The 13292-nt window shown below is 42.9% G+C and overlaps 1 pseudogene; it reads left to right on the top strand.

The window, feature by feature from the left end:
- Positions 1–8458: 8458 nt before the first annotated feature.
- Positions 8459–9478, top strand: LOC137975372 (uncharacterized; annotated as a pseudogene).
- The last annotated feature ends 3814 nt before the right edge of the window (positions 9479–13292 follow it).

Below are 13292 nucleotides of genomic sequence, written 5' to 3'. Positions count from 1 at the left end.
CCTCTTTATTCACCTGCAGCGAAGCTCGTACCAATCTTCTGTGGCGATATCCAACTGAATTAATTCCAAACTAGACGCTCCTTGAGCGTAAACTTGGCTGCCTCTTTTTACGTGTTACACCAGGAGCGATACACATGGACACTGAGTTGGGTGGTATATGGATTTTCCCCGGGGTAATGGTGGGTGGGGCAATCCGAAAAACAATACAACAATGCAACAATAGGAGAAGTTCGAATGCAGCATATTTCACATTCATTGTTAGAGCCACTCGATTCTGTGAACCCGGCTGTGTGTGGCAAGCTTGGGCACGCGGGCGAGCAAGTAAAACACGATGAATTTAGGTTTACTTCATTGTTGAGAGTTTAATTTAGGACCTACCAGGAGGCATTAGATTTTAAACGTCGGACAACATATGTAGGTAAGCTTGAAGTAGTTACAATTTTTTGGAGTTTAAAGCTATTCGTTGTGCAGAAAGTGAATTTATGTTGGTGGAGAAAGGCTATATCACAAAATTATTCTGTTGTTGCTCGAAGGCTTCCTCTTGGCCTGATTGAAGATCAAATTTAATGTGCTGTGCACTTGCTTTGGTCACGTTTTCTGGTCCAAAATGTGATGTAGTAAACTGTTGCAGGATACTGCTGGATACTGTGACGTTGCAGTCTCTTGATACCAGATCATAGGTTCCTGACCATAGATGCCGAACATTTACTTGATCACTTTTAACTTAACAGACTTAAGATTGTTTTCTTGTTGGATGTTGTAATAACTCCCATTAAAGGTCATAAACCACGCAGATTAAGCTAGACAAGAACTCAATTTTACTCAGAAAAGCTAGGGCTGTCAACTTAAAAAAAAAAACTGGCAAAAACGGCAAAGCATGGCCCCCCGATACCCATAAAGCTTAGCGGACAGTCTTGACATAACTTCCGGTGTCCATACATTACATCCCTTCCTTTCTTTAGAAACAACCAATATTGCAATATTTCGTAAATAAACCCCTGATGTCAGTAACGGTTTCTGGCAGGTGGAAATGGACGAGGAATCTAGTTTGCTCACAACTTTCAATACTCCGTTCGGGCGCTACAGATTGCAGAGAGGCAAATGCGATTGTTGACATGCCTGATCTCGTCGATGCAGTCACTACGCAGATTTGTTGGCATGGTGAATTATTTAGCCAAATTCCTCCAACGACTATCAGAAAAAGCAGAAGTTTTGAGAAAGCTCTCAGAAAAGGATGCTCAGTGGTGCTGGCGTCCTGTCCATGCTGATGCTGTGGTCCGTGTTAAAGAGATGATTGTATCTGCACTGGTTCTAGCTTATTATGATGCGACGCATCCTGTGGTCATTCAGATGCCTCTCAAAGTGGTCTTGGCACAGCGCTTCTACAAGAAGTAGTTTTCTGCTCTCGTGTGATGTCCCAAACCGAGCAAAACTATGCGCAAGTTGTTGGTGTTGCAGTCAGACCACCGCCCATTGGAAACAATATTTAAGAAGCCTATCCACAGCTCACCAAAACGCCCTCAGCGCATTCGCCTCCGTTTACAAAAGTATGATATATTCAAGTAGAATATAAAAGAGGAACCTCCACGTTTTTGGCCGACACACTGAGTCGAGCTTGCTTGGAGAATGAGCCAGTGAGACCGATCCCACATAGCGACATCTTCTCTATTAAGGCTGGTTTTCACGAGCCACGGAATCGGATTCGGAGTCGTAAGTGGAGTTTGTAAGCACGTAAGACCTAATGAAAATTTCCTTCCGATTCCGCTTACGATTCCATCGCTTACGATCCCGTGAAAATTAGATTGTCGGAGTCGGAAGCAGAAACGGAAGAACAAGGCAATCACAGTGCAGAGAAGTGGGCTCGGCCAGAGTAGACATTTTGGCACCAAAGCAGAAGAAATAAAAACATGGTGGACGAAGAACACTTCTGCTTATTTTGCAAGACTTACTGATTACTGGGCAGAGAACCTTCTGCGCGTTTTTTCTTAGGATCGAGAGGGTAGTGGGAAATGGAATTTTCACTAATTCAGTGGCGTCGAAAGTCATTAACCTGAATGGCTTTTTAGTGGATTTTTAAACAAAATATACCCTCATGGAGCTCAAGAATGGATCGTCAATTGGATGAACAAGAGAGCGCTGAAAAATAAATATCTGGATTTTAAGCAACGAGTAATGGTCTTCGACAACAATTTCATTTTTCGCCTTTGGATATCAAGTGAGCTTTGTTTCTAATGTTTTACTAATTTGGTATTATATAAAACACTGAAATCAAATAACATTTTTTTTTATGGATTTAACAAACATTGAAGGAATCGAACACCTTGAATGCATCACAGTGTTTACTCAAGTCGCATCTTTAGTTGTCTGGCAATTTACATTTACCGGTATTTTGTACTCAACTCTGCGAAGGTGTAAAAAATTTGGAAATGTGACAGTGAAGAATTATTTGAATGAAAGTTGTTGTCGCTTTTGTGCTTCATTATGTACGGTCAAGGTTCCGAGTCGAAAAGGGTTTGATGTGAACTGTCAAAAATTTATTTAATTGCATCTCTTGTTTACACGCACGCAATTGAAATAGGAAGGTTTTTTTGCCTCTTATAGTAAATATGTTGTTTGTTTCAATTAAGTTTTCGCTGGAAAATGATTTTGCCGAGATATTTCCAGCCTTTGTGAACTTTGATATCATTTTGTGTAATTTTCGAGCTTAAGAAATTTTCATACCTGGGTTGAAATGTGATACGGGAGGATTTTTGTGGTATTGCTCTGTAAGCAGGAAGGGTTCATGAAAATAAACAGGTCTGTTGGAAGTGTGAATGAGCCCCAAAATCAGCAAAAAATTGTGATGCTGATGAATAATAAAGTAGCTGTTATTTCCAAAACAATGGAATTACCTGGTGATAAATAACGTCATCTTGGAGAGTAAATTTTTGACTTTGCAGAAACAATGGTCAAACTCAAGAGTTGGGCGATTGTGATCTTTGTGTTGAATTCGCACATTTCTTGTCAAACTTTATAGCACTTGAAAGAAAAAGAAAACTAACAAAAACAAAACCTTGTATCTTGCCATCGTTTGCCACAGATGCTTGACTGTTTCGCGAGTAAACACGCCGCGGTAACTTCATCACGGCGCCCGCTGAATCCGATGTCACTTTTAATTTTGCGCTTTACTTGAGCAGCCATAAGTACAATAACAAAATTGAACGTAGCAAAAATCTCCCAAAATGTTTGTCGCTGATCGTAACTTTTTATATTCGGGGTTCAAAATTAATGTTGTTTTCATGTCGTAAATGTTGTTGCTGATTGCAAAATATTTTATTCTCCATCGACCATCCTGAAAACTTCCTTCTTCTCTTCCTAAAAACTGTGTATCAATATTTATTCACTTTTGCTTCAATATTTGTTTTTGCATAAAGCAAGCTAACAAAATCTGTACCTTGCTTAGTTTGCATTTTTGGGCGTTAAAATAGAATTTTCGGTCCTTTGCTGCAGTTACCGAGTGGTATATTTTTTAGGTCACCCATCCTGGTACTAACCCCGCCGGACAGGGAAACGTCAAGGAACTTTTGTATTACAAAGCTGTCAGTCGCTCAGAGTGCACGCTTAAACTTGTAGTGAAAAGAAGTTGTGAGGGACTTGGAAATGATCAACATGTCAGCGTAGAAGCCAACGTCTCTCGATTCCCTTTTGTTTTCTTCAATCTTTCTGGGTTTAGTACTTTGCGAGTAACCACATGTCTTCCCAGGAGGCTATTTACTTAAGACATTTACCATAACACAACAATGATGTACAATACCAAAACAATATGGTGTACTATTAAAAGAAAAGTAGTCTCTTCTTACGAGCCAGAAGGTCCAATCAAGCCGGGACTTATCTCCGCTTTCAGTAGCATGAAGCGACCAGGAGTATTCGCTATTCCTGCCTGGATGGGATGCTAGTCCATCGCAGGGTTATCCCCAGCAATTCGCCGGTACCCATTTATACACCTGGGTGGAGAGAGGCACTGTGAAAGTGAAGTATCTTGCCCAACAACACAACACAATGTCCCTAGCCAGGACCTGAACCCGGACCACTCGATCCGGAGTCGAGCACTCCAACCATGAGGCCACCGCGCCTCCTATCGTGCACTATTAGAGCTACATATTGAACTTGAATATCCTGGAAGACAAAACGCAGCTCAGTTGACACCAGGCCACTTCGGAAAATGCCATAATACTCTTTGTTTGTCCCCCCCCCCCCCCCCCCCCCACCTCCCAAGTTTTGCATGACCATTGTTTTTGTTTTCTCTTGGGACCATTGTAAGTCCCAAGAAAAACTGGAAACAATGCTTATGCAAAAGTTGGGGGGACAGACAAAGGTTATTATGGTATTTTCCCAAGTGGCCTATATGGAATTAAGTGCTGTGTTACTGCACTACCACATGTATGCGATGCGTGCAATATTTTTTCTAAAGATATCAGGTTTTTTTTCTTTCTGACAAAATAATAATGACTAATAGGCTGGTAGCCAAGTTTTTAACCTCAGAAAAAGATCTGTTTCGTCGTATCAACGTGTGAAGCAAAGGGCCTCTGCTGGCACGACTTCTGGGTGACCCCTTAAAAGGTCTTAATGACCCCCGACTTGAAAAAAATGACTGGAACGCTGCAGTTCAATACCACCCAACTCAGTCCCTTCTGTTTTTGAGTAACACGTACCACAGGCAACCCAGTTTACGCTCATCGAGCGTCTAGTTTAGTAATATATACGAGGACTCCCAAGATACAAGCCTAAAATATCGTGTGAGGGAAGTGCACTAAACGCTATATGTCACCGGATTGTAAGAGTGACTGAGTGAGTGATTGATTGGTTGACTGAGGCGTGCTTGAATTTGAACAAATGAGCCCCAAAATCGGCAAAAAATTGTGACGCTGATGAATAACAAAGCAGCTTCTATTTCCAAAACGATGAAATTACCAGGTGATAAACAACCTCGTCCAGGAGAGTGAATTTTTGACTTTGCAGAAACAATGGTCAACCTCGAGAGTTAGACGATAGTGATTTTTGCGCTGAATTCGCACATTTTTTGTCAAACTTTATAACACTTGAAAGAAAAAAACTAACTAACTAACAAAACAAAAACAAAAACCGGGTGCTTGCCGTCACTTTGTCACAGATGTATCCTTTGTTTCTTGAGTTGGTAGTACCACGCAAGGTAACTTGATCACAGGCGGTCGCTGAAATTGAGGTCACTTTTGATTTTGCGATATATTTGTGCAGCCAAAAGTGAATAGAAAAATTGAACTTGCAAAAATCTCCCAAAATATTTTCTCGCAAATTTTATATACGCGGCACGAAATTTATGTTGCTTTTCATGGCACAAATTTTGTTGCTGATGGCATTTTTTTTTAATTTGGCTCGATCAACACTTCCTAAAAACGTCCTTCTGCTCTTCCCAGAAACTGTGCATAAATATTCTTTTATACTTTTGCATCAATATTTGTTTGGCATAAAGCAGGCTACCAAAATCGGTACCTTGCTTATTTCGCATTTTTGAGCATTAAAATAGAATTTTCAGTGCTATGTTTCTGACAGGAAGTCGTATTTTTTGAGGTTTTTCATCCAGATACTAACCCCGCAAGATAGGACTTAACTTCAGCGAACTTTTGTCGTGGAAAGCTGTCAGACGCGCAGGGTACACGCTTACACTTGCTGGGGAAAAGAAGTTGAAGCAAACTTCGTATCTATCTTGAAGCCAATATTTTTCGATTCCCTTCTATTTTCTTTACTCTTTCTGGGTTTCCTATTTTTTTAGTAACTGCATGTCTTCTCGGGGTCTATTTACCTAAGGCATCTACCATAGCACACCAAAACAATGTTGTGTATTATTAGAGCTACAGATTACGCAAAGACAACTTAAATCTCCTGGAAAACAAAACGCATCTCAGTTGACAGTTATGGAATAAAGCACTGTGTCAAGTTACTGCACTACTACACGTACGCGATGCGTGCCTATTTTTTACAACTGAACTCCTACAATGGCCTTCGATGTAACCTTTGTCGGTAAGTTTTTGATTTTTTATATTTGACACAAATGTTTTAAGCAACCAATCGGAATATTTAAAAAAAAGCGCCACAGGATTTTGACGATAAACGCCTTATGAACGAAATCATACAGATGGCTTCCCTTTTCATTAACATTCGATACTCGATAAATTCGATCAGAGAGACATCGGTCACTTAAGGTTCTCGGGCCCCGATCTTCTTTCGGTTAGATAAAGCAAAACAGAAAATATATTACCCGGAAAGTGCTTTTCAAAACGTTTTAATAGATGTATAGTTTATGGCTGTTTCGCCAAACAAAGCGCGTTAAAAAGAATTTTCGCAAAGGACATCCGCGAAAGTCTACCGTAACCTAAATGCTTTTAACTACCAGCCAATTAAGTTGGGTAAAGGGCCATTTATAAGGTAACTTGAGCATCGTTTTTAAAGCTATTCTAAGCGCTTAGTTTTCGTGGTTGCCACTGGTTTTGCTTTGACATGAAGGAAAATAGAGGAAATTACACCTGGACTCCTTTCCAAAACGAGGCTCGGGGAATTGGAGGAATGTTTGTTTTGAAGAAAAGATTAGTTAAAAAATAAGGATCCGTTAGATATACTGAATTTCGATTTTCTTTCTTATTTTGAACTGGACCAGTGATCCAGCCGTGCTGTGCGCAGCGGAACGCGGGCGCACAAAACGACTAGTCAATCGAGCCTAGTAGATGTATTGAATTGCGATTTTCTCTCTTGCTTTGAACTGAAGTCGTTCGTTTCCTATTGCAAATCCCTATAGATGGTTTTCAATCTCGTGATTAGACGACCATGTCGGTGCACAAAACAATAGCAAATTATGGCTCATTAATAGAGTAAAATTTCCGAAAGACTTTATTCTCTATTGTTTTGTAAACCAACATGGCCGCTGTGACATCAGTCGAAAACTGTGCCTCCTGCTTCCTGAACTTTCATTTCCGGTCGCGTTGCTATAATACCAATGACGTCAGCCCGTTGCTAGGGACCTTGTCCGCACCTGTAAAGGAGATGAGTTGAGTTTTTGTAAAAATATGCGTGAGAAAGTGATGTTGTTGAACGTTCTGAATGTGAAATCGGAGAATAAAGTTGTACAAAATGAACCAGCAGAGTTTTATCGTCGCCCAGCAGCGACATTTGGTCCTTCGAGCCGGAGATTGTGAAATCAAGGGGAAAATCGCCGAGTCAAGCTGTAAGACAGCCGTGAAACTGCGTGTAATTGTGTGTAAAATTTATCATCGAACCGCCTGGTTCAATATTGTGGAAGAGTCATTCAAGTCGTGCCAAGATGAGTGCCTCAAACAGAGAAGAAGGCGAAACACCTCCACTGTTCACGCCAAGTGAGTCTACTGCTTCAAGTAAACGTTCCGTTTTGAGAAAGAAATTGCGAGCTGAGAAGTTAGCACTGGAACTAAAAATAGCCGAGCAAACGTTCGCAAATGAGATCGAGTGTCTGCGAGCCGAACAACAGAAGCGTGCAAAGCTCTTGGAACTTCAAAAGAAAGCTGAAGAATCAAGATTGGAATATGAGTTCGAAGATGCCATCGCCTAGGAAGAAGGTATGTCAAATAAAGGTGATATTGATGAAGAGTTAAACGAATTACCTTCAGACAGTGTGAACGATCGGGTCTCGCGCTTAGACCTGGAAATTACTGAAAACAATGTTGTTGGAAAACCTCACATGGAGGAAGTTAAATCCACCAAAGCGAAGGTCGTAACAGAGGTTTCTAGTGAGCCCCGTAAAAAAGAGACATGTGAATCTTTTATTGCTAAAGGTGATCATGAAGCTGAGTTGAAAACCTCATCCACAGGAGACCCTAGTGTGCAAACGTCAAAGATAGATCAGTTGTTTGAGAAAATGCTGCCAGCCTTTGTGAAAATCGTTAAACCAAACGTGCAGAAGTTCAATGGAAATCCACTAGAGTACTCAAAATTCAAAGCAGCATTTAATGTTGAAGTGGATAAAAAGGAAGTTTATGATGCAACAGAGAAGCTTAAATTTCTGTTAGATTCTGTGGATGGAAGTGCAAAATCATGTCTAGCGAAATTCATGCCAGGTTCAGATAAATACGAGGAGGCATGGACGGCGCTCCAGGAGCGTTTTGGTCCTGTAGACACAGTGGTATCAGCTGCGAAGAAACGTACAGATCAGTTTCCGACCATAGTGAAAGAAAATAGTGTGCAGATCCGGCAGTATCAAGAAATAGTTTCTGAATTGATAGGCATTTTCACAGAGCATAACTTTCTTCACGAGCTTAGCTCGCAAGTCCCTGAAGCAACTGTTTCTAAACTTCCCACACGCCTTTGCGACAGATGGGCTGAGTTTGTTGAAGGAAAACCGAAATTGTCAACCTGGGATTCATTTGAAAATTGGCTAGAGAAAAAGGCAAAAATTAGTGAGTCCAAGCAGCGGTGGATGCCAGAGAAGAGAGAGTGGAAGCGTTCAGATACATCTTAAGTTGACAGGCGTAAGCCAGCTGACAAATCCCAACCTGGGCTGTTTGCAGGAGCCACGGGAGAATCTTTACGCGCCAGGTGTGGAACAAAGTGCCCAATTCACCAGTCCACTAATCACACTTTGCAAGAGTGCAAACGTTTTCAGGGAATGTTGAGTAGCGAGAAGGAGAAAGTTGTCGAGGAACACAGACTATGCTTATGTTGTCTATTACCCGGTCATCGTCTGCGTAAATGTCGTAGTAAGAATAGATGCAAAGTTGAAAACTGTGACATGCGTCATCATACCCTTGTACATGAAGTCGACTTGAGATTTATTGAAGGGGCAAAAGCGAAACGTGAATCAGAACAAGTGCCAGAATTTGAGAGAAACCCAGCTCCTGTCTCCCTGGAAGGTAGAGACTCATCACCACGTCAGGCTGTGGAGCCTCTTGAGGAGTATCAACAATCAGCGTACACAGGTTGTGAGATTGGTGGTCTTGCTTTGGTTGAAGTACTTCCCATAGTTGTTTTTGGAGAAACAGGAAAACAGCAGGTGATGGCATTGCGTGACTCAGGCTGTAACACAACGCTTATAGATGAAAGCTTAGCGCTCTCACTTGGGCTTCAAGGCAAAGAGGTAGATCTCGAAATTCAAGGAGTTAATGCGCAGAAGGTGTTTGCTTCCCAGCACATCAAGAAATGCCATGTCGCACGAGTCGGAAAAGAGGAAGTCAAGTACTCCTTGCGAGATGTGAAGACAATTCCTAGCCTGAATGGTCCCGATCAGAAGTTGAAGTGGTCAACAATCAAGCATGAGTATCAACATCTGAAGAACGTGGACTTGCGTGACACTGACACGGGTCCAGTGCAACTCATAATTGGAACTAACAACTCTGACTTGATTCTACCAAGACAAATTCTGAAACCCTCAGGTCAACCGGAACTTGACAGGGTACCTTATGCTGTTGAGACCCCACTTGGATGGGCGGTGACTAATTGATTACCTGGTGAGCGAAGAGTAGCATCTCCATACAACGGGTTCAAAGTGTATGAAAGAAGTTCAGTTGAAAATGAGGAGCTGAAGCAGCTGGTCATGGCTCAGTCAGAGATAGAAACCTTGGGCGTGGTCAAGCTAGCTGATCCAACCCGTTCGATTGAGGACAAGCGAGCATTGTCACTGATGGGAAAGACAACCTTTAAGAGTGTGAATGAAGATGCGTATGTGTCAGGTCTACTGTGGAGAGATGAGGAACCATCTCTGCCCAACAATTACGGAATGGCAAAGAGGAGGCTACAATCCCTAGAGAAGAAGTTTGAGAGCTGTCCCGAGATCAGAGAGAGATATGCAAAGTCAATCCAGGATGACGTTGAGAAGGGCTATGTGAAGAAACTGAGTGAAGGGGAAGTACGGTGCGATAGTAAAGTGACTTGGTACTTACCACACAGATTTGTCATTAATTCCAAAAAACCTGATCGCCTCAGAAGAGTCTACGATGCATGAGCAAAATTCATGGGACAAAGTTTGAACGATAAGATCTACACAGGACCAGATCTTCTGTCCTCTCTGTTTGGAGTTTTCCTCAGGTTTTGCGAAGGAAGAATTGCAGTGGCCGCTGATGTGAAAGAAATGTACCATATGCTGCGTCTCCCTGATCGTGATAAGCCAGCATTGAGATTCTTATGGAGAGACTCTCTGATTGAAGAACCAAGCGTGTACCAGTTCGAGAGAACAGTGTTTGGAGAAGTGTCTGCGCCATCCAGAGCGAACTACACTATGAGGCGAAATGCTGATGAGAATGGGGAAGATTTACCTTTGGGTGTGAAAGCCGTCTACCAGCACTTTTACATGGATGATGGTCTACCGTCAACAGATTCTTGCGAGGAAGCTATTGAAATGAGGAAGCAGATGACAGAGTTGCTGCGTCGTGGAGGTTTCCGCCTAGACAAAAGGCTGACAAATGACCCAGACGTCTTGGCAACCATCCTGGAGCAGGATAGATCTCCACGATTCCTCGAACTGAGTGAAGATAAGTTACCAACAGACAGAACTTTGGGCGTCATTTGGGATGCCCAAGAAGATATGCTCCAGTTTACCGGACTGAAGGATGATCCAGGTACGACGAAGAGGAAGATCTTGGGTCAAGCATTCTCTGTTTGGGATCCGCGAGGACTTCTCCTCCCATTCTCAATGAGAAGTAAAATCATCCTGCAGAATCTAAATCGTATGAAGTACGGATGGGATGACGAGTTGAAAGAAGCTGATCTTCGAGAGTGGCGTGAATGGCGCAAGGAAGCAGAAAAGCTTGATGAAGTGAGAATTCCGAGAGTTCTTATCCAAGAACAGAAACCTGTACGAGAGACTGCACTTCATGTGTTTTGCGACGCTAGCCAGAATGCTTATGGCGCGTGTGCCTACCTAAGACGAGCATTTACAGATGACACAGTAGAGTGTAGTCTTATAGCGGGATAAGGCCGTGTTGCTCCATTAAAGTCACAGTCTATCTGCCGATTGGAGCTCATGGGAGCTTTAGTTGCTGTGCGGTTAATTCAAACACTGGTAGAAGAAATGGTTACAAAGATAGAGAAGATAACTTTCTGGAGTGACTCTACCACAGTCCTACATTGGATCCGCCAGACGAGCTCCACTTACAAAGCATTCGTCGGTAACCGGGTGTCTGAGATTCACACAATCATGAGCAGTCTGGAGGCCACACTAGGAGCGGGCGCTGTGAGTTGGAGATATGTGCCGACAGAGGGTAACCCTGCAGATGACATCACCCGGGGACTATGTCCTACGGAACTTGGCGTGGGCATTCGCTATATTAGTGGACCCAAGTTCCTGTATGAATCACCAGAGCTCTGGCCAGAAAATAAAGTCAAAGCGCCTTGCACGATGACATCAAAGAAAAGAAGAAGGAAAGATGGGCTGGAGCATCTCAGGAAAACAAGGTCCTGTTAGGGTGGAAGAAGTATTCGTCACTGACCAAACTAAGAAGAGTTACAGCTTATGTGATGCGATTTGCAAACAATGTAAGCGCTAAGAAGGAAGTACGTCTACTGGGAGCACTTACGTCGAACGAATTGAGAGCTGCTCAGAATCATCTTGTGAAGAGGGCGCAAGTTGAATCATTCGGCGAGGAGATACAGTGTCTGAAGATAGGTGAGGAGATCCACAGGAAGAGTAGAATTAAATCTCTTGACCTAAGGTTGGAAGATGGGTTCTTGGTTGTCGGTGGAAGGCTGCAGAGGGCACAATGCCTACCTTACAGAACACGACATCCCAAAATAATTGACTCGCGCCATGAACTTGCACCGCTGATCGTCGAAGAAATGCATCGTATCTACTACCACCCGCCAACTGAGCACCTGCATAATCAAATTCGGCAGGAGTATTGGATCATCCATGGTCGCCAGGTAGTGCGAAACGCGAAATTCAAGAGCATCTACTGTTATCGCCAGACAGTAAAGCATCAAGAGCAGCAAATGGGTAGTCTACCAGAGTGCCGACTTGAGCCAGGAATGGTGTTCAGGAACACTGGAGTTGACTTTTTTGGACCTATGTTAGTAAAGGAAAGACGCAGTGAAGTTAAAGTATACGGGTGCTTGTTCACTTGCATGAGTACTAGAGCGTGCCACCTTGAACTTGTGGATGATCTTTCAACAGATCATTTCATCATGGCATTGAAAAGGTTCATTGCGCGACGTGGACGACCGCAGAGCATCCACAGCGATAATGGAACGAACTTTGTTGGTGCAAATAATGAGTTGCGGAAATGCATCAAACAATTGGATGAAGAGAGGATACAAAACTTCTGTGCTCCTAAGGAAATCGAGTGGAAATTTCAGCCGCCAAGTGCCCCGCACTTTGGAGGTGCATGGGAGAGACTAGTACAGTGCACCAAAAAGACGCTGAAGGCAATTCTGGCGGACAGGGCTATTTCCAAAGAAGTGCTGAGAACCGCACTAGTCGAAGCAGAAGGAATACTAAACAGTCGACCGATTACTCATGTGTCCAATGATGCAGGGGACATTGAAGCGTTAACCCCAAACCATTTCTTGCTGTTGCGGGCAAATCCGAGCTATGAAGATGCGGAAGTTAGTGACAGAGAGATTAATTCGACAAAGATGTGGCGACAGTCCCAAGCGCTAGCTAATTTCTTCTGGAGACGTTTTACCAAAGAGTACCTTTCTGGCCTGACAGAAAGGAAGAAGTGGAAAGAGAAGAAACAGAACCTCAAAGAAGGAGATGTTGGCCTAGTTGCTGAGCCAAATCAGCCGCGAGGTGTATGGCCATTGGGCAGAATCGTGTCCACTCATCCTGGGCAGGATGGGTTAGTTCGAGCTGTTACAGTACGAACTCAGTTCGGAGAGTATAAAAGGCCAATCACAAAACTTTGCTTAGTACAGGAGGCGGAAAAGTAGAACTTAAAATCGTCTCGACAAACATTGTGTCTCGACTAGGGGCGGGGATGTGCCTCCTGCTTCCTGAACTTTCATTTCCAGTCGCGTTGCTATGATACCAATGACGTCAGCCCGTTGCTAGGGACCTTGTCCGCACGTGTAAAGGAGATGAGTTGAGTTTTTGTAAAAAATATGCGTGAGAAAGCGATGTTGTTGAACGTTCTGAATGTGAAATCAGAGAATAAAGTTGTACAAAACGAACCAGCAGAGTTTTATCGTCGCCCAGCAGCGACAAAAACCTTTTATTGTCTTCAACAGTATTCGGTCACGTGACCAGGTACCATATTGGTTTACGGAATATACGAAAAACTCCCAAACTGGCTAAAGGAATCTTTCCCTTTTGACGTCAACGT

Source organism: Montipora foliosa, chromosome 11 (assembly GCF_036669935.1).
Source record: "Montipora foliosa isolate CH-2021 chromosome 11, ASM3666993v2, whole genome shotgun sequence".
NCBI classification, from domain to species: domain Eukaryota; kingdom Metazoa; phylum Cnidaria; class Anthozoa; order Scleractinia; family Acroporidae; genus Montipora; species Montipora foliosa.
This window is presented reverse-complemented; position numbering and strand designations above follow the sequence as displayed.